At 41.1% G+C, this 20,456-nt stretch overlaps 1 protein-coding gene across 2 annotated transcripts in view; it reads right to left on the bottom strand.

The window, feature by feature from the left end:
- Window positions 1-20,456, bottom strand: part of neurl1aa (neuralized E3 ubiquitin protein ligase 1Aa) — a 232,215-nt gene that overhangs the window by 124,185 nt on the left and 87,574 nt on the right. The gene's annotated exons all lie outside the window — the stretch shown is intronic.

Raw genomic sequence — 20,456 nt, 5'->3', positions numbered from 1 at the left:
AAGAAAATATTCATATTTACTGACATATACACTATCGTTCAAAAGTTTGGGGTCACCCAGACAATTTTGTGTTTTCCATGAAAAGTCACACTTTTATTTCCCACCGTAAGTTGTAAAATGAATAGAAAATATAGTCAAGACATTTTTCTGAGCATTTAATCGACCCCACAAATTAATGTGATGCTCCAGAAACTCAATCTGCTCAAAGGAAGGTCAGTTTTATAGCTTCTCTAAAGAGCTCAACTGTTTTCAGCTGTGCTAACATGATTGTACAAGGGTTTTCTAATCATCCATTAGCCTTCTGAGGCAATGAGCAAACACATTGTACCATTAGAACACTGGAGTGAGAGTTGCTGGAAATGGGCCTCTATACACCTATGGAGATATTGCACCAAAAACCAGCTAGAATAGTCATTTACCACATTAGCAATGTATAGAGTGGATTTCTGATTAGTTTAAAGTGATCTTCATTGAAAAGAACAGTGCTTTTCTTTCAAAAATAAGGACATTTCAAAGTGACCCCAAACTTTTGAATGGTAGTGTAGCTTGGAGATGAAAGATCCATCCATCATCTGTAGCCGCTTTATCCTGTTCTACAGGGTCGCAGACAAGCTGGAGCCTATCCCATCTGACTATGGGCGAAAGGCGGGGTACACCCTGGACAAGTCGCCAGGTCATCACAGGGCTGACACATAGACAACCATTCACACCTACGGTCAATTTAGACCCACCAATTAGCCTAACTTGCATGTCTTTGGACTGTCGGCGAAACCCGCACAGACAGACACGGGGAGAACATGCAAACTCCACACAGAAAGGCCGTCGTCGGCTGCTGGGCTTGAACCCAGGACCTTCTTGCTGTGAGACGACAGTGCTAACCACTACACCACCGTGCCGCCCGGAAAGATTCATTGTATAACAATTATTCGCTGAAGGCAAGGTGAATATCGGTGATTATTACACACACGAGCCACTTTTTCCATGGAATAAAAAAACATTAATTTTTTTCGCGATCCAGTTTCTAAATCCTGTGCTCTGATTGGCTGGCGAGCGGGTCCATATCCTGCGGTACGGACCCCAGTTACGGACCCCGGTTACAGACCTCTGGCGACTCGCTTGTTCACAACAACAACAACAACAACAAACATAGTAGCATTTTTTGTCAACATTTATTTTTTTTATAAGATTTATTTATAAGATTATCAAAAATCTTATAAATTTTTGCCAGCATTTCTCAGTATAATAGCATTAATTTTACAGCATGGATAGTGCTAATGACAGTCTTCACAGCGAAAGCAAGTTTTACTACCCTGAGGAAGAAGAAATAAAAGAAACATTTCAGGAGAAAGCTAAAACCTGTAACTGTTGCTAATGCCGAGCAAAAACATGGCTGAATCCTGAATGACTCAATTTTGTATAAATAGGGGACTACACAGGCGGCAAAATGTTTTTTTTTTCCTGCCATGGAAGTGCACTTGTATACCGAGGAGGAAGCCATTTGCATTACAGCTGTGAATGAGGATTCAAAATGGCGGCCCGCCTTGGTTTTCCCCTTTGGACGCTCTCGTTTTCTGTTAGAATTTGGTGAAGAAAAAAATAAATATATTATTTACCAGCTTAAGGTCGGTCCATATGGTGAAATACCGTGACCTTGGCCTTGAATACTGACCTCAGCCCAGAGGACCTCGCTCAGTACATTCAAGACCTCGGTCACGGTATTTCACGATACGGACCTCCCAGCTGGTAAATAACATATATGTATTGTAATCCTGTCTAGTGGGTTTACTGATGGCATGCAATATAGTTATCATATCGCTTATCCTCCATGTATTACGCCGCTCTCCCCAATGGAGAATGAGCGTGCAATATTGTTATAATATTGCAGGTTTTTCAAGACAACATGATGTCACACGTCAGAGCTCGTGTGAAGACCCAATGACAAAACTTTTCTGCTGCGCATGCACACAATCATTTCTTTGTTGGCCAGGAAAGAGAGAAGACGGGGTTAATTCAGTGCTAGGTTTAAGCACGAAATAAATAAACTGAAAACTGAAACTAAAGACACGCTGAACACCTGAAAGGCTACCAAAACTTCATTATATATTCCTCACACATATTTACAAGAGAGAAACATATCAATGGACATCAAAAAACTTGAAAAGACACGTCGGAGACATAAAACTTCCGCACTAATGAGTGACCAACAGTTTGTACACAAACATGGCCGTGAGGTTTGCTTCATTAAAAGTGGAAGGTTTAAAGAGAAAGAGGCACTGGACACCCAAAAGGCTATCAAAACTTCACTGGATATTCTTCACACATTTACAAGAGAAAAACATACCAACGGACATCGAAAAACTGGAAAAGACAGCAATAGTGGAAATATTGTCAAAGTTCTACTTGGATGTGAGGAAAAGTGACGGAGACTTTTACAAGAGGACTTCACTCGTGGACTTCATTCAGTAAAGCCCTTTTGTTTTGAATGACTGCAATGTAAAAATTAACTACGACCAAAAGTAACTTTGAACTTGAACTGTCAGCCGATATATAGCTTGTATACAAGTTGGATTGTTGTTCAGGCTTTCTGGACTTGTACCATTTTTATTGTTAGAACTTTGACTTTGTACACATACACTGGATTGACAGAACATTGGATTACATTCGATCAGAATCAGCATTCAGTATTGGTAAGTTATACCCCTGTTCTTAACTTTTTGTAAAATCTATAATTGTTCGACTTTTTTTTTTGGAATGTGTTGCAGGTCTGATATGCAAGAATAATGTAGAATAATAAATGAAATGAAGTTGAGAAGACAAAACATGAAATATCTTGCATTCATACTGTCTGCAATGAAATACAGGCTAAAGTAAATTTAGAAATCACTGCTTTTTTTTTTTTTTAAATTTGCATTGTCTATACTGTTCCAGCTTTTTCTGATTTGGGGTCGTGCAATTACATATTTATATTTATAATATATAATAAACGTGTAGTTCTTTTATCTAATAAAATTGCTGATCAGACAGATATAAATTCTGTATAGTGGATTTCGCCTACAATACTATATTATAACCAGGTACCTGTCTTATTACATATGGTATATTTAAGAATTCTGTATGTTTATGAAGAACTGAGAAAGTAAACACAAAAGGAGCAGGTGAACCTGCCTCAAACCTTTAGCTGACTGTGTATAACCAAATATTCTACAAAATAAACTAAAGGCTGTACTGCCCCTAAGGCGGAACTTAATAGTACTGTTATTATGTCTACATTACACATGGCTTTTGACCTTCCTTTTTTACACCCTGTAGTGATCTGCATCATTTATCAATATAGTATAAGAATCCCTGGACATGTTTTGTTCAATGATAAAATGCTAAAGACACGGGTTACACCAACTCTGAGACCACACAGGTTCAGTGTGTAGTAATTGGGATAGTCTACCGGTATGTTGAGCCAAGGAGTGTTGGGGGGGGGGGGGGGGGGGGGCATGACTCACATTCCTTCTTCTGTAACATTCTGGGAAGTCCGTGTCTCCTACATGTGAAAACGCCTGTGGCTGATATGAGAAAGTAACCCAACTGATTTGTGGTTGGTAGAAGAGAGCAACTGGACTTGCTTGAAAAGTCTTGAAGACGTTTCGCCTCTCGTCCGAAAGGCATCCTCAGTTCTGTCTGTCTAACAGGGAGTATCAAGTATTTATCCTCTCATGGATCATCATAGAATCCGAATCAGAATGCTGATGGCTGCATTGTAGGTGGCTGATAGATGTCATAGACACCCACCTCTGTTCAGTGATGGTCGTTCCAGGTTGACAAAAATGAACGATCCTCTCTGGCTAAACCACAGATTACTATGTACCTGGATGACTGAGTATCTTCACAGATATGTTTCTACGCACTTTGGGATGAGTTCCCTTCGACTGGTGCGGGAGTATGAGAGGACTTCCAGAAAACTGGCAGACATCTTAGCCAGAGAGGATCGTTCATTTTTGTCAACCTGGAACGACCATCACTGAACAGAGGTGGGTGTCTATGACATCTATCAGCCACCTACAATGCAGCCATCAGCATTCTGATTCGGATTCTATGATGATCCATGAGAGGATAAATACCTGATACTCCCTATTAGACGGACAGAACTGAGGATGCCTTTCGGACGAGAGGCGAAACGTCTTCAAGACTTTTCAAGCAAGTCCAGTTGCTCTCTTCTACCAACCACAGAGTACTATGTACCTGGATGACTGAGTATCTTCACAGATATAACCCAACTGATTCGGAGTCATGACCTAACCTGTCACCACCGCTCCAGGATTGCTTTCCTGACTGAAGTGCTGGGACGAGCTGTTTTGAGACCGATATTCTCGTTGTAACGTTATGATTGATCAGGTCTCATCCCAAATCAAAACAAGGGCATTATTTGTTGTATATACATTTTCCTATGAGCAAACTAGCTTTCCTGCAATTCAATTTTTTGTCTGAAAAATGCCAAATGTTGTGAAAGGATCACTGTCCTCTGGAGAAAATTAAGCTAATTAAAGTCCCTCATCCTGCCATTCCCGATGATGCAGAAAGAATTGTACAACGAAATCAGGTTAGCAATAATATTTACTCCATGGCCGTCTGTCCCTTTTAACAATTAGAGCCATGGTAGAAGCCATAACAAACCACAGGGCTCCAGGCCAGAGCACGGCAACTTTGATCAAAATGAAATCACCGCTTTCTCCAGAACCGCCATGCGGTCATAGGCATTCCGTCTCACACATGGCGTGCAGATTGCACAGTTAGTGCATGGAACGTGCATGTCATTAAGTCCTGGGTTTGAGGGTGACGGGAATGATGCTGGCTCAGGTTGTGGATATATAGCCATCAAAATTGTCTTGACCGGAAGATGAGAACGAGCTGAGTTTGATGAACATCACACACGAAACGAGTCTCCAGTCAAAAGTTTCCTGTTTCCTCTGTGTGACTGTGGTTTAGCGTGTGTCGGCATGTGTGTGTGGGTTTATTTTTATCAATTCCAAACATGTTCTGCCATTTTATACCAACTTTAATGTGTTGCATGTGTGTTTCTATGCGTGTGCTCATTAGTACGATGTGAAACTGATAAACATTGTGTTCAAAATGGTCCCCTACTCCCTATCCCCTACACTGGAACATAGGAAGCACTACATGGAAGATGATCAGACTGGCTGAAGTAAATGATTTCATGCACTGCATTACATGGTTTAGCTTGTCATTCTGAGACATTAGTCATATTCCGTCAGATAAACACACACCATTTTATGTAACTCAATATTCACAATTATTTTCCTGTATCAAATCTACACTCTTGGTTATTTTTACTACTCAGGTGCTAGGTTTAGTATGTTGGGTCAGGTAGTTTGGTTGACGTGACTCAGATTTGGTCGATAAATAACTCAGCATGCTGTTTTGGGGGCGTGATTTGGATAGGTAACAGGTATGTTACGTCAAGATTCATTTTCTGGACTTTTCCTCTCTGCCTTTTGAGAGAACTAGACGTGTAGTGTACACCATCCATCCATCCATCCATCCATCCATCCATCCATCCATCCATCCATCATCTGTAGCCACTTATCCTGTCCTACAGGGTTGCAGGCAAGCTGGAGCCTATCCCAGCTGACTATGGGCGAGAGGCGGGGTACACCCTGGACAATTTGTAGTGTACACAATAACTTTTTTTTAGAATGTTAATTGAGTGCTAATATTTTTTTTTTAAATCTGTTTATTGAAACACATCACATCATGTTACATAACCTTTACAAATAGATGCGTGATTTTTTTTCCCAAATAAACAAACATACAAACAAACAAACAAACAAACAGAAAACATACAAAACCTTATCCCACCCCCCACCCCAGTTGGTCTTCCCTTTTCAAACAGAATATCTTATCAACCACCTTACATTTGTACATTCATATTGATGCAAGAGCACAGCTGGACAGATAAACAAAATGTGTTGTTCACTCCTACACCGTAGGAGTTGTAGCTACATTATCGAAATATGAGATAAGAGGCTGCCATGTAGTATAGAATTTCTCAGTTGACCCTTGGAGTGAAAATTAGATTTTTTCTAATTTAAGGAATGACATTAGGTCAGTCTGCCAAGATTGTTCTGCTGGGGGTTTAGGCAACTTCCAGTGTAGAAGGATACGCCTGCGGACAATCAGAGAGGCAAATGCATACATGTCAACCTATACGGAATGTCCGTATTTTATACGGATTTGATTCAATAAACGTAGTATACGGGCGTACAAATAAAGTTATACGGATTCTTTAAAAAAACTTCAATATTTATTTAGAGCTATAATCAATTCCCACGATGATAAAAGAGCGCATAACATTTACAAACGTACTGTACACCACAGAAAGCACAAACAGCCAGTAAAGAGTCTTATGAAATCGCACGTTATCTTGTGGTAGCGAGACTTTGTTCCACTTTTGATCATGCGCACACCGCATTGCGAGAATCCCGCCAACCTTAACATTTTGTTTGAAAAGCGTATTTCCACCTGAGCGACTTTCAGTATGAAATGATTCTGAATGGGCACTCCGGCAAGATCAATACAGACACTTGCTGTGACATGCAGCCTCGTGAGGTATTGGTGCAGACTGCTAAAGCTGTCATGGAGTACAATTCACAATTCAGAGTGACACTTTGTGTTTTTGTCAAACATTGGAGCTTTGTATTCATTCTGAAGGTTTATTGTTATTAATATTGAATAAAAAGTAACTGGGATATATCATTGTTAATTATCATTCAAATTTTAGGTAAATTATTTTAATTTGCATCTTATACGGATTTTATAAGGGAAATATGGATTTTGGAGGTTGGTTATACAGGTTTGATTGACCAAAGGTTGACATGTATGCAAATGCTAAAACATTTAATGTCTGCTTACTAAATTCTGAATAATTTGATGGAACTCCAAAAATAGCAATGAGCGGACAGGGAGTGATACGTAGCTACACCTAGAACCTCTGACGTGATCTTGAAAAAGCTCTTCCAGAACCCTGTTAGCTTCGAGCATGACCAGAAAGTATGTGCTAAGTCAGCTGGGACAAAGGCACATCTATTGCAAGCTTCACTATTGTCAGGAAAAATCTTTGCCAGTTTTGCTTTGCTGAAACGCATTCTATGCAGTACTTTGAATTGTATTAAGTTAAGACGGGCTCTCTCCCACCAAGGATCCTGGAGTTGGATTCCAAGCTCTTTTTCCCACCCCTGTTTTTCTGTAATCTGTGGAGAGAGGCTAGTCTGGAGAAGACCTGTGTACAGCTTTGATATCATTTTTATCCAAGTTTCTGGTTTGTCAAGAATTTTAGGTAAATCTGCTGGTAAACGTGGAAAAGTACTGCAATGATCTTTAATAAAACTGCGAACCTGGAGGTAGCGAAAGAAGTTGGTCTGGGGCAAGTCATGCTTATGGGATAGACTCTCAAAATCAACAAATGTACCCTTTAAAAACAGGTCTCGGAATGATATGATACCTTTCTCCTTCCAAATTGTAAATGCGGAGTCAAGTTTAGAAGGTAAAAAAATATGATTATTGCATAACGGACCTAGAAGGACAAGATTGTTTAGCTTGAGATGTTTGCGAAACTGTGTCCATATTTTCAAAGTTGACAAGATTACAGGATTTGAGGTATAATTTGAAACTGAAAGTGGCAAAGGGGAGCATGTCAGAGCCACAAGTGAAGAGGTGTGGCAGGAGAGGGACTCCATTTTACGCCAATCCAACTCACTTTCATACCACCAGCTGAGTATCTTTTGTATATTTGCTGCCCAGTAATATAACATAAAGTTAGGTAGGGCCAGCCCACCCTCCTACCTTGCTGTCTGTAGGGTGCTTTTATTAATCCTGGCTACCCTGCCCGCCCACACAAATGAAAGAATAACTTGATCAAGTTTTTTAAAGAATGTTTTTGTCAGGTAAACATTGGAAAAAAAACAAAAATCTCGGCAAGATATTCATCTTTATGCATTGCACTCTGCCTGCTAATGACAGCGGCCACTTGGACCACTTCTGTAGGTCAGTTTTGACTTCATTTAGTAATTTGTCAATGTTATTTTTATGCAAGCCCTTAAAAGAGTGGGTGATGTTGATCCCTAGATATTGAAAACTTTCTGGAGAGAAATTAAAAGGAATTTGTCCCTGCGTGAGTGTTTTGGCTTTGGAGTTAATTGGGAAACAGACAGTTTTTTGGAGGTTGATTTTGTAACCTGAAAATGCACCAAAATCATCTAGTATCTGTATTAAATTATTGGCACACGTAACAGGGTCTGTTATGTAAATTAATAGATCATCTGCATACAGGGAGACACGGTGCTCAACGTTTCCCCGTTTAACACCTTGCAGATGTGCAGAAGATCTCAACCGTATGGCTAGCAGCTCAATAGCAAGAGCAAAAAGTAACGGCGACAGCGGGCAGCCTTGACGGGTACCACGGGACAAGGGAAAATATGATGAATATTGCCTGTTTGTGTTAACATGGGCAAGGGGTGATTTATAAAGAAGGCGTATCCATGCAATGAAATTTTCTCCGAATCCAAATTTTCCTAGTACCTTAAATAAGTACCCCCATTCCACCCTGTCAAAGGCTTTTTCCGTGTCCAATGAGAGCACTATTTCAGGCTTTATTTCATTGGACGGGGAATAGATAATATTTAATAGCCGTCTGACATTTGAGGATAACTGACGAGCTCTGATGAAGCCAGTTTGGTCTTCAGAGATTATTGAACGGAGACATGTTTCCAATCTTTTCGCCAAAATTTTTGCTAGTATTTTCACTCCCACATTTGGTGATATTGGTCGATAGGAACTACATTCAACAGGGTTCTTATCTTTCTTAAGAATAACGGAAATAGTCACCTCTGTTAAAGTTTTTGGTAAAGTTCCTATAGACAGGGAATGATTAAACATATCTAGTAATAACGGGGGGCGGCACGGTGGTGTAGTGGTTAGCGCTGTCGCCTCACAGCAAGAAGGTCCGGGTTCAAGCCCCGTGGCCGGCGAGGGCCTTTCTGTGCGGAGTTTGCATGTTCTCCCCGTGTCCGCGTGGGTTTCCTCCGGGTCCTCCAGTTTCCCCCACAGTCCAAAGACATGCAGGTTAGGTTAACTGGTGACTCTAAATTGACCGTAGGTGTGAATGTGAGTGTGAATGGTTGTCTGTGTCTATGTGTCAGCCCTGTGATGACCTGGCGACTTGTCCAGGGTGTACCCCGCCTTTCGCCCGTAGTCAGCTGGGATAGGCTCCAGCTTGCCTGTGACCCTGTAGAACAGGATAAAGTGGCTACAGATGATGAGATGAGACGAGTAATAACGGGGCTAGTTGAGTGGAGAATTTTTTGTAAAATTCAGATGGCAGCCCGTCAGACCCTGGTGTTTTAGAATTATTCATTTCCCCAATGCTGCTAAGTATTTCCTCTACAGTTATTGGCTAATTTAGTGATGACCGTGTTGCTGTATCTATAGTGGGTATTTCTCATCTCATCTCATTCATCTCATTATCTCTAGCCGCTTTATCCTTCTACAGGGTCGCAGGCAAGCTGGAGCCTATCCCAGCTGACTACGGGCGAAAGGCGGGGTACACCCTGGACAAGTCGCCAGGTCATCACAGGGCTGACACATAGACACAGACAACCATTCACACTCACATTCACACCTACGGTCAATTTAGAGTCACCAGTTAACCTAACCTGCATGTCTTTGGACTGTGGGGGAAACCGGAGCACCTGGAGGAAACCCACGCGGACACGGGGAGAACATGCAAACTCCACACAGAAAGGCCCTCGCCGGCCCCGGGGCTCGAACCCAGGACCTTCTTGCTGTGAGGCGACAGCGCTAACCACTACACCACTGTGCCGCCCGTGGGTATTTCTATGCTATCAAAAAAAAAATTCATGTTCAAATCCGTTGAAGGGGGCTCAGAAGTGTATAGATTGGAATAAAATAATTTAAACCCTGCATTGATCTCCAGAGGAGATGTTGTAAGACCAGTTGACTGAGTGTTGATTTGGAGGATGTGTCGTGATGCTGCTTGGTGTTTGAGCTGGAGAGCCAGCAGCCGGCTAGCCTTGTCGCCATACTCATACCACCTGCCTTTAGATCTTAGTATAGTATATTCAGCCTTCCCCGTTGAAGAGAGATCAAACTGAGTTTGGAGGTTAACTTTTTGTTGGTACAGCTCTGGGGTGGGATTTATTGCATATTGCCTATCACATTCGAATAGTTCATCCATTATGTCAGTTTGCTTCTTTTTGCACAGCTTATTAGAATGAGAGGAATAAGAAATTATTTGTCCTCTGATTGTAGCTTTGAGGCTTTCCCAAAGTAGCGATGAACTAACCTCTTCTGATCGGTTAAAACATAGAAAGTTTTCAATAGCTTCTTTTATGGAAGAGCAAAAAGCATCACTAGACAACAGCGATGTATTGAGTCTCCATTGTGGAGTTCCTGCCGAAGTGGAGTCAAATCTGAAATCTAGTAAGACCGGGGAGTGGTCTGATATGACTATCGCTGAGTATTCAATAACATGTACAGATGGTAATAGTACTTTATCAATAAAAAAATAATCTATCCTTGAGTAGGCATGGTGCACGTGAGAATAAAAGGAATGGACTCTAGTATATTTATGTAAGGATCTCCAGGGGTCACAGCTTCCATAATCTACCATGAAAGATTGCAGTGTTGTCGCCATTTTTGATAAACTGGTCACTCTAGGGCCTGAGCGATCTAGCTGAGTGTTCATTATACAAGAGTGCTAATATTTTTATCAGTTAATTAAATATTAACTGATACCACCTGAAAGCCACGCCCATTCCACCAACCTCTCAGGATCTGTAGGGCATTCTCACTTTCAGCTTTCCTAATATTAGACATCAGATAAACTAGAAGGGCACTCAGTAGAGTGTATACCTCTACCAAGCCACATATTACCAACATGAAAATCAAATCACTTGAACCAAGGGTAATACTAAAGCTGTATACCAAATTTCATCAAAATCTATTCACTACTTTTTGAGTTACATTGGAAACAGAAAAAAAAATCCTGGATCCACATGGATTTGCATTAAAATCTAATCACTTGTTCCTTGGCCTATGGCTCACCTTTCCTCAAAAGTTCTTCAAAATATGTTCAGTACCTTTTGAGTTACATTGGGAACAGACAAACAAACTGAAGCGAAAACATAACCTCCTCCAACAAAGCTGGCAGAGGTAATAATGTTAACGGTGATGATTATTAGAAAGCGACTAAATAAGCTATATATTTTTATTCTCCTGCACCATTTAGAGCACAGATGCATTCACACACTGAGTAGCTGCATCAACAAAGAAAAATCTCAGTCATGTGGACATTAGTCAGCAGGCTTGTGCAAGGGTTCTAGTGAAAATCTACTGTTAGGGTTTATTTTTAGTATTTACTGCAAATTACTGGGTGGCATGGTGGTTAGCACTGTTGTCTCACAGCAAGAAGATTCTGGGTTCGAGCCCTGGGGCTGATGGGGGCCTTTCTGTGTGGAGTTTGCATGTTCTCCCCGTGTCCGCGTGGGTTTCCTCCGGGTGCTCCAGTTTCCCCCACAGTCCAAAGACATGCAGGTTAGGCTAATTGGTGGCTCGAAATTGACCGTTGGTGTGAATGTGAGTGTGAATGGCTGTTTGTCTCTATAGCTGTGTTCACATATATATACTGGTACGATAGTGGTATAACTGTATCGATACAAAGTATACCGGTACAGTTTAGTGCATCTGTCCACACTAGCGAGAAATGTTTGCGGTTTTCTTTCACGGTAGTTGAAATGCGCGTGCACGAAATGTTTCCGTGGTTACCAAGTAACTTCCTTCCGAGAATATGGCGGATGAAACAATGTGTGTGTGCTTTTTGTTGTCAATGTACAGTCTGTATTTCTGGTGGTCATTTATTCAGTCGAATTGTATAAAACGCGCGAGGCAGTTGAGAAAGACTCGTACGTGTACCCCTCAACTGTTCCTGGCATCGCTCGTCTCTCCAAAGCTCCAACAAACACATAACTTCGTCTTTGCTCCATGTAGCTCCACGGTCGTTTTGAGCCATTTTGATGTTTTATTTACAGCTGGAAAGCACGTGCGTATTGTATTGTATGAATAACCCGGAAGAAGTAGGAATGGTTCATTGCGCATGCGCATTATATTTGTATCGATACAGAACCGCTTCATCTGTCCACACTACAGCGAAGTGCTACAGTACCGATACTGTACTGGTACGAAACCCATACATTTGTGGGTTTTGTACCGATACAGTTATACCGCTACAGTACCGGTATAGTTGCTAGTGTGGACAGGTGTTGCGGTACGAAAGTAGTATCGTATCGGTACAAAATCCCTAGTGTGTATAAGTGTCAGCCCTGTGATGACCTGGCGACTTGTCCAAGGTGTACCCCGCCTCTCACCCATAGTCAGCTGGGATAGGCTCCAGCTTGCCTGTGACCCTGCACAGGATAAGTGGTTACGGATAATGGATGGATGCACATTACTGCAACATTGCCTAAAAATCCACCATTCTGATATGAGAACCCATCAGCTGAGTTTTCAAAATTGCCACTGCCAACAAGCAGTTCCTGACTGCATAGCTGATAATATTGTTCTACACTCCTATACTCTCCTTAAACCTGATTTGCAGGAAATTCCCATTTTCCTGGATGATTAAATCATTTCTTGTGGTTTTCTTAAAAGGTAACTCACCAGCAAGTTAAAATCATTACCGCACAAGAGATATGATATTGAGTTAGCATGTTTTAGTCAAGTAAATAAGGCTGCTTGCACATTAGACTGTTGCTCAGGAGTCATTTGTAGTCATTTTTACCTACAAGTTGGATTTAAAAAAATCAACCAAACTTGGAGGTTCAACATCCTAACCCAGCCTCACTGGGTTAAAACAACTCGTGCTGGGTTAATCCATATTGGACCCAGTGTTGGGTTTCCAGGTTTTTTTTTTTTGAGTATATGGATATTAAAATAGCCAAGATATCCATCCACCCATCCATTATCCTGTTCTACAGGGTCGCAGGCAAGCTGGAGTCTATCCCAGCTGACTATGGGCGAGAGGCGGGGTACACCCTGGACAAATCGCCAGGTTATTGCAGGGCTAACACAGAGACAAACAACCATTCACACTCACATTCACACCTACGGTCAATTTAGAGCCACCAATTAGCCTAACCTGCATGTCTTTGGGGGAAACCGCAGCACCCGGAGGAAACCCACGCAGACACAAGGAGAACATGCAAACTCCACACAGAAAGGCCCTCATCAGCCACTGGGCTCGAACCCAGGACCTTCTTGCTGTGAGGCGACAGTGCTAACCATTACACCACCGTGCCGCCCCAATAGCCAAGATAATTATAACCCAAACATACAGTATATGAGTATGGAAATGACTTCACTGAACAATCCAGTCCTTAGTAAAAAGTCTAAGAAGTCTGAAAAGGCAATGCTTTCAGAGCACAATGTATTCCTCAATGAGTTTACATACAAAAAAACACGCAGCATACTGTAGTGCATTATGGGTATTTTATGATTACTAGGGTTTGGTATGTGTACACTACTTACTGTGGTTGATTAAAAAATGGTCTACAAAATGGCAAAACCTGAAAATAGTACACTCAATAATGAATAGGGCGTAGCTAAAGCGTGTTCTGAATTTTATGCATTGTGTATGTGTTTTGGTGTGTGTGTTCTCTTATTTACATGAATGCAGATCTAAGTATATATTTCATGGTGGCTGTCATGCACAGTATTTAAGTGTGTGTGTGTGTGTGTGTGTGTGTGTGTGTGTGTGTGTGTGTGTGTGTGTGTGTGTGTGTGTCTGTAGCTCTTTGACGAGACCCAGTGTTGTTATATGACTAAGCCAGTGAGGATGTCTCTCGCTGTCTGTTTCTACCTTAAATCCTGACACGTCCAACTTTACATAATCCACTCTGATAAACAGAACGCTTTGCAGTGGGTTTGTTAATAGAGCAGCTCATCATATTAGTCATTGTGCTCTGAGCTACTTTGATTCACTGTTTATAAATAGAAGTATTAATTACAATAAACCCACTCTCAGGCTTCGTAAAACTGCTCGGCATAATGTCATGCTCATATCTCTAACACTAAATAGGACTAGAGAACGATTAATTAAACCACAGCTGAAACATTCTGAAATGTTGAAAATGACAAAAACAATTAGACATTTTTGCCAGTGTATTTTCTTCTTTGCTTTGCACTTGCACAGGCGGAGATTTGCTTTAAAAACCATAGGATTCAAAATTAAGGGTTATAGTTTTGAGATTAAAAAAAAAAAAAATTAGAACCCTAAATACAAATCTTGAAAAGACAGATTTTATGTAAATTAGGCCAAAGGTCTGGGTGGCACGGTGGTGTAGTGGTTAGCACTGTCGCGTCACAGCAAGAAGGTTCTGGGTTTGCGGCCTACAGGGGCCTTTCTGTGCGGAGTTTGCATGTTCTCCCCGTGTCTGCGTGGGTTTCCTCCGGGTGCTCCGGTTTCCCCCACAGTCCAAAGACATGCAGGTTAGGTTAACTGGTGACTCTAAATTGACCGTAGGTGTGAATGTGAGTGTGAATGGTTGTCTGTGTCTATGTGTCAGCTCTGTGATGACCTGCCAACTTGTCCAGGATGTACCCTGCCTCTCGCCCGTAGTCAGCTGGGATAGGCTGCAGCTTGCCTGCGACCCTGTGCAGGATAAGCACTTACGGATAATGGATGGATAGGTCAAAGGTGAAGTGACCAGGATTCCCAGGGAACAGTAGACACTTTCAGAGTGCTCAAACTAAACGTTTAGCCAATCGCAGTCATCTGCCATGCAGTGAAATGACCAAGACAGAGTTCCTGTTACCAGCACAAAGTTAATTATCACATCCCAAAGTGTTTTATTCCTCTTATACCACAGCAACTTGTCAATGTTTTATTAATGAACATCACATCATATTTTTACACATTTATAGTTATGTTTAATGTTGTGGAACATCCGTGAAACAAGTTAGTTACTTATGTTATAGCAGCTATAAGTAGTAACTTCTTCACCAACCTCTCTTTTTCTTTCACGTGAAATTAATAAGACAAAACAATAAACAAACAACCAAAAAAAATGCAACTTCTTTTCAGTCATGTTACTGAAAAACTGAACTGTTCGCTTGACGTACTTACTAAACTAAACTTACGCAACTTACTGACCTCTACAAAGCTGTAACACTGGAGACTCTTTCCATAAATGTGAAATAAACATACGGTATCCTTGTCAGAAGCTTCACCATATAAATGATTACACAGGATGCTGTTTAAGTTAATTTATTATTAGATGTAGATGATGGGGGCGGCACAGTGGTGCAGTGGTTAGCACTGTCGCCTCACAGCAAGAAGGTTCTGGGTTTGAGCCCAGTGGCTGACGAGGGCCTTTCTGTGCGGAGTTTGCATGTTCTCCCCGTGTCTGTGTGTGGGTTTCCTCCGGGTGCTCCGGTTTCCCCCACAGTCCAAAGACAGGCAGGTTAGGCTAATTAGTGGCTCTAAATTGACCGTAGGTGTGAATGTGAGTGTGAATGGTTGTGTCAACCCTGTGATGACCTGGCGACTTGTCCAGGGTGTACCCCACCTCTCACCCACAGTCAGCTGGGATAGGCTCCAGCTTGCCCGTGACCCTGCACAGGATAAGTGATAATAGATGGATGGATGTAGATTGTCCACCATATGAATTATATGTTATGATAGAAACGCATTACAACTAGGAAGTCACTCGGTAGAGTGTATACCTCTGCCAAGCCATATATTATCAAATTCAAAGCACTTGAACCTAGGCTAATGCTAAAGCTGTACACCAAATTTCATCAAAATCCATTCAGTACTTTTTGAGTTACGTTGGGAACAGACAAAGAAAAAAAATCCTGGATCCACATACATATCCAGATTTACATCAAAATCTAACCAATTGTTCCATGGTCCACCTTTCCTCAAAATTTCGTCAAAATCCGTTCACTTCTTTTTGAGTTACACTGGGAACAGATAAACAAACAAACCAACAAACAAACGGAGGCGAAAACATAACCGCCTCCAACACTGTTGGTGGAAGTAAAAAGTGCATTAAGGTAAACTGTGCAAGTGGAACTACTGACGGAGCTGCTGTTGTTGAAAATTACTCAACATCTTCTGACCAATCAGAATTGAGAATTCTGCAGCATTGTGTTAAGTATTATTTTCCATGTTCTGTTGTCCATGTTAAAATAGAAAGCATTTTATCCATGTAGCTTGAAGGGCGGCACGGTGGTGTAGTGGTTAACACTGTAGCCTCACAGCAAGAGGGTTCCAGCTTCAAACCTCATAGCTGATGAGGGACCTTTCTGTGTGGAGATTGCATGTTCTCCCCGTGTCTGCGTGAGTTTCCTCTGGGTGCTCTGGTTTCCCCCACAGTCCAAAGACATGCACTTAGGTTAACTGGCTACTCTGATGCCGCTTTTCCACTACCAACGCGGCTGAGTTGGGCTGAGCCGTGCGGTGCTGAGTTGGGCTGAGTCGAGCTGAGTGGGGCTGTTGGGGTTGCATTTCAACTACAACCGCGCTGAACCGTGCTGGCTGGAAGTGGGTGGACACATTGGGTGGAGTTAGCGAAAGTGGGTGGGCGTCACGTGATGTCGTTAGGCGGCGCAAACAGTGACATCAGTGACCTTTTAAGCGGTAGTCTCACGACCTGGATAGTAAACAATAAACATGGAGGACATGGAGTCATTAGTGTTGCTGGTCTTGGTGCTGTGGCTTGTTGTCACCGACAACGCCAACAGATACTGGCAAGAGCGTATAGATGAAGCGAGGCGCATAAGGCTTCAGAAATTCTCGTAATTCGTAATTCTTCTTCTTCTTCCGGGTTTTCGGTGTTTACAGATCCCAGCGTGCTCGCGGGGCGTGTGTGGGCATGTGAGGACACTCCTCCTCACCAATCAGTGCACAGGGGAGTGTCTCCTCACGCCCCTAGCCCCACTCGGCTCGGTTTGGCTCGCTTCAGCCCTACTCCAAAACCGTGCGAGTTTTGGGTGCTGAGTAAGGCTGAAGCAAGCTGAGTCGTGCTGCTCTGAGGTAGTCGAAACGTGAGCCGTGTCGGGCTGAAGTGAGCTGAAAAAGGGTAGTGGAAAAGGGCCATGAATTGTCCATTGATCAAACTTGGAGAGGGATGGGCTCCACCAAGTTTAAATGCCCTAGATACACCAATGATGGATTGTTAAAAATGTCACCAGTGGTGCCCCTATGGCCCTTCCTGGCTATGGGAAGAAGATTGGATAAAACTAAATTTTTGCTGGATAAACTGAATGAATGAATGAAAATTGGATCCATTAAAATAAATAAATAACACCAGGACTCTTCAGCATCGTAGCGTGAACTAACCCCAATGTGTACAGTCCCACGGAACTATATACGGTATTCACCTGATAAGATAATATTACCATTCCATAAACTGCGTATCTATCCTGTTTGACTTGAATTGTCCAAATATCTTTTGTGTTGATTCTTTGATAAACCTAACAGTGCAATGCATCTGCTGCCAGCTATAAAACTGTCTAGCGTGATTTCTAGACCCACTTACTGTAAAACTCTTGGCTAGGACTGTAGATATGGACAATATTATCATTTTTGAGTCTGTTTTTAGCTCAGTGTTTAATTTTTATGTATAACGTAAACACTTTGAATAAAGAGTAATCCATGGTACGTCGAGTGCAGTATTACAGCTTACTGTGACTGCTTTTTTTTTTTTTGGTAAAGCTTGTAGACAATTTAGAATAAACTGTATCATAGTTTTGCGAGGAATGTAAATTCATAAGAAGTTTATTTAATGTGGATTGGAATGAATAGGAATAAATACGAATACTAGTAATATAAATGTACTAATAATAGAATTCAATTCAACTTTATTTGTCGAGAACAATGGATGCTTTACACAAAGCAGCTTTTCACCGATAAAACATTTACATATAATTTAGTTCTAGTAAAATCTCTGAGTGCAACTGACATTTCAGGAATGGGGAGTAACTCGAGGACCTAAGAGAAAAAAGCAGGAGTGTGCTTGACCCCAAAAAATAAATATATAAATAAATAATTAAAAAAAAGAGTGAAAGGCTGTCTTAACATCTGCTCCGAGACACAGAAATGTCACAGAGGAAAAGGGAGGAGATGAGGAGGTGGTGAGCTGCAAAATCCTTCGTCGTGCAGAAGAAGGGAGACATGGACAGGAAGTTGTTGAGAAGGAACAAGAAAGGAGTTTAGCAATGAGGTGTTTCTTTTGGATTTCGGTTCTATGTAACAATCAGGGCTTTTGAACCTCTAAAAAAATATGATCATTTATCATAATAAAAGCAAGCAATTTGGTCAATAAAACTATCATGCGTGCATTAATATTTTCAGATCTAAATGTAACTCTTATTTGTATCGATCGAGGACACACCAGACTGCCGGTGTCTCACTCCAGTATGTCCAAACAAGCAGTCCCCTTCAGCTAGCGGGCGTCTGCGTCAACCTTCATGTTTACTGCCATCATCTGCTGTCGAGCAGCAGCTACTCAACGTTTCCACGACAACCAGTGATCATGGTTTGAGGGAGTTCAATTTGCATGTGCTGTCTCACCAGGGATACACACACACACACACACACACACACACACACACACACACACTGGGAAACACTACAGGTCTGAATATACCGTTACATTTAGAGATTACAATAGATAGAAAAGTCAATATTATGTAGTATAATCATGAAATAATATCTAAAGACATATACTCATGTAACATGAATTTACAAATAGCTCTTTCAACAAGAGAAGATTTAGATAAATTGTGCAAATTTACTGAATTAAACTTGATTTTATGCACTATGTATAAATTAAGCTGTTTCTATGTGTTTTCCTGAGTCACTGTTGTAACAGAATATGGAGGCAGCTGCAAAGGGTGCACACACACACACACACACACACACACTTGCAAGGGTGCCTCTGCTAAACAAAAAATCTATTGAGCAGCAGCTTTGTGCCATAACACAGCACCATGTGCAAAATATTACAACAAATATTGGATACAGAAACACGGTGAATAAAATAAGAAAGCAATAACCGATCCCAAATGAATTCATGAATTAAATATGTGGCAACAGCTTCTATCCGGATGCCATGCGATGTACACATAACAGTATCTGCAGATGACTCATGAAGTTCATTATTAAAAGAATAATAAAGGGTGCTTCTTTTCTAAACCTTATCTCTGTTTATTGTATCTGTAGAGTATGTGCCATTATCACATTCATCTCCACCGCCTTTATCTGTATTGAGAAAACATCAGAAAACCTGTAAAACTCCCTCATCATGAAGGTCTAAGGGCAGTTGTTGGGATGGTTATGAACGTTAACACAAAACATATATTTTTGAAAAATGCTTTCATGAAGTTGTTAAGTTACAGACAATTAAGTTGTTTTGGGTAGATCTTGTTTTTTAAGAGAGAAAAATATTGTGATGATGTATAGTTAACTTAGCTAAAAATAAAGAATGAGATGGAAATAAACCCTGGTGGGGCATGCTGTTACAAGAAAATAATCGACAATACGGTGATACAATGTAGCCTGCTATTACCTCGAAATGGATCATTTTGAATAACAGCATGATGGAGTTCATGCCTTCTAGGGACACAAAGGACACGCCTCATTTTATATGAGTCTTTACATGTCTCAAGCATATTGAAGAATTTTATTGAGTTAGAGCCAGAGGCATTCGTCCTCAAGGTCAACACTGTAGTGTGGTTGCTTATCCATTTTCAGACGCACACAAGCTTTAACTACACTGTGTAGCATAAGAGGGTGAAGGCAGTTGACTCACTGACATGATTCTTGTGAGTTATTTCCACACTGATTAATTTAAACTGAAATGTAAATAAAATGCATTGGCTCCATTTTGATTAATGTACAGCATTCTCTCATTGGTTGGATGAAAGAATAAAAGATTTTAGAATATTATGGTATAAAAGAATAAAAAGTATGTTCACAAATTTGAAGAAATTCCCTCAAGGTGTTCTTGAGATATTATGTTCATGAGAATGGGACATACATGAGGTCACAGTGACCTCGACCTTTGACCACCAAAATCTAATCAATTCATCTTTGAGTCCAGTTGAATGCTTCTAGCAAATTTGAAGAAATTTCCTCAAGGCATTCTTGAGATATCACATTCATGAGAATGGGATGTATAAGGTTACAGTGACTTTGGCCTTTGATCATCAAAATCTAACCAGTTCATCTTTGAGCACAACTAAACATTTGTACCAAATTGAAAGAAATTCTCTCGAGGTGTTCTTGAGATATTGCGGCCATGAGTATGGGCCATACAAGAGTTTAAAGTCACCTTGACTTTTGACCTTTGACCATCAAAATCTAATAG

The sequence above is a fragment of the Neoarius graeffei genome, chromosome 18, assembly GCF_027579695.1.
Source record: "Neoarius graeffei isolate fNeoGra1 chromosome 18, fNeoGra1.pri, whole genome shotgun sequence".
NCBI lineage: Eukaryota > Metazoa > Chordata > Actinopteri > Siluriformes > Ariidae > Neoarius > Neoarius graeffei.
The sequence above is the reverse complement of the archived record's forward strand: the minus strand, read 5'-3'. Positions and strand labels throughout refer to the sequence as shown.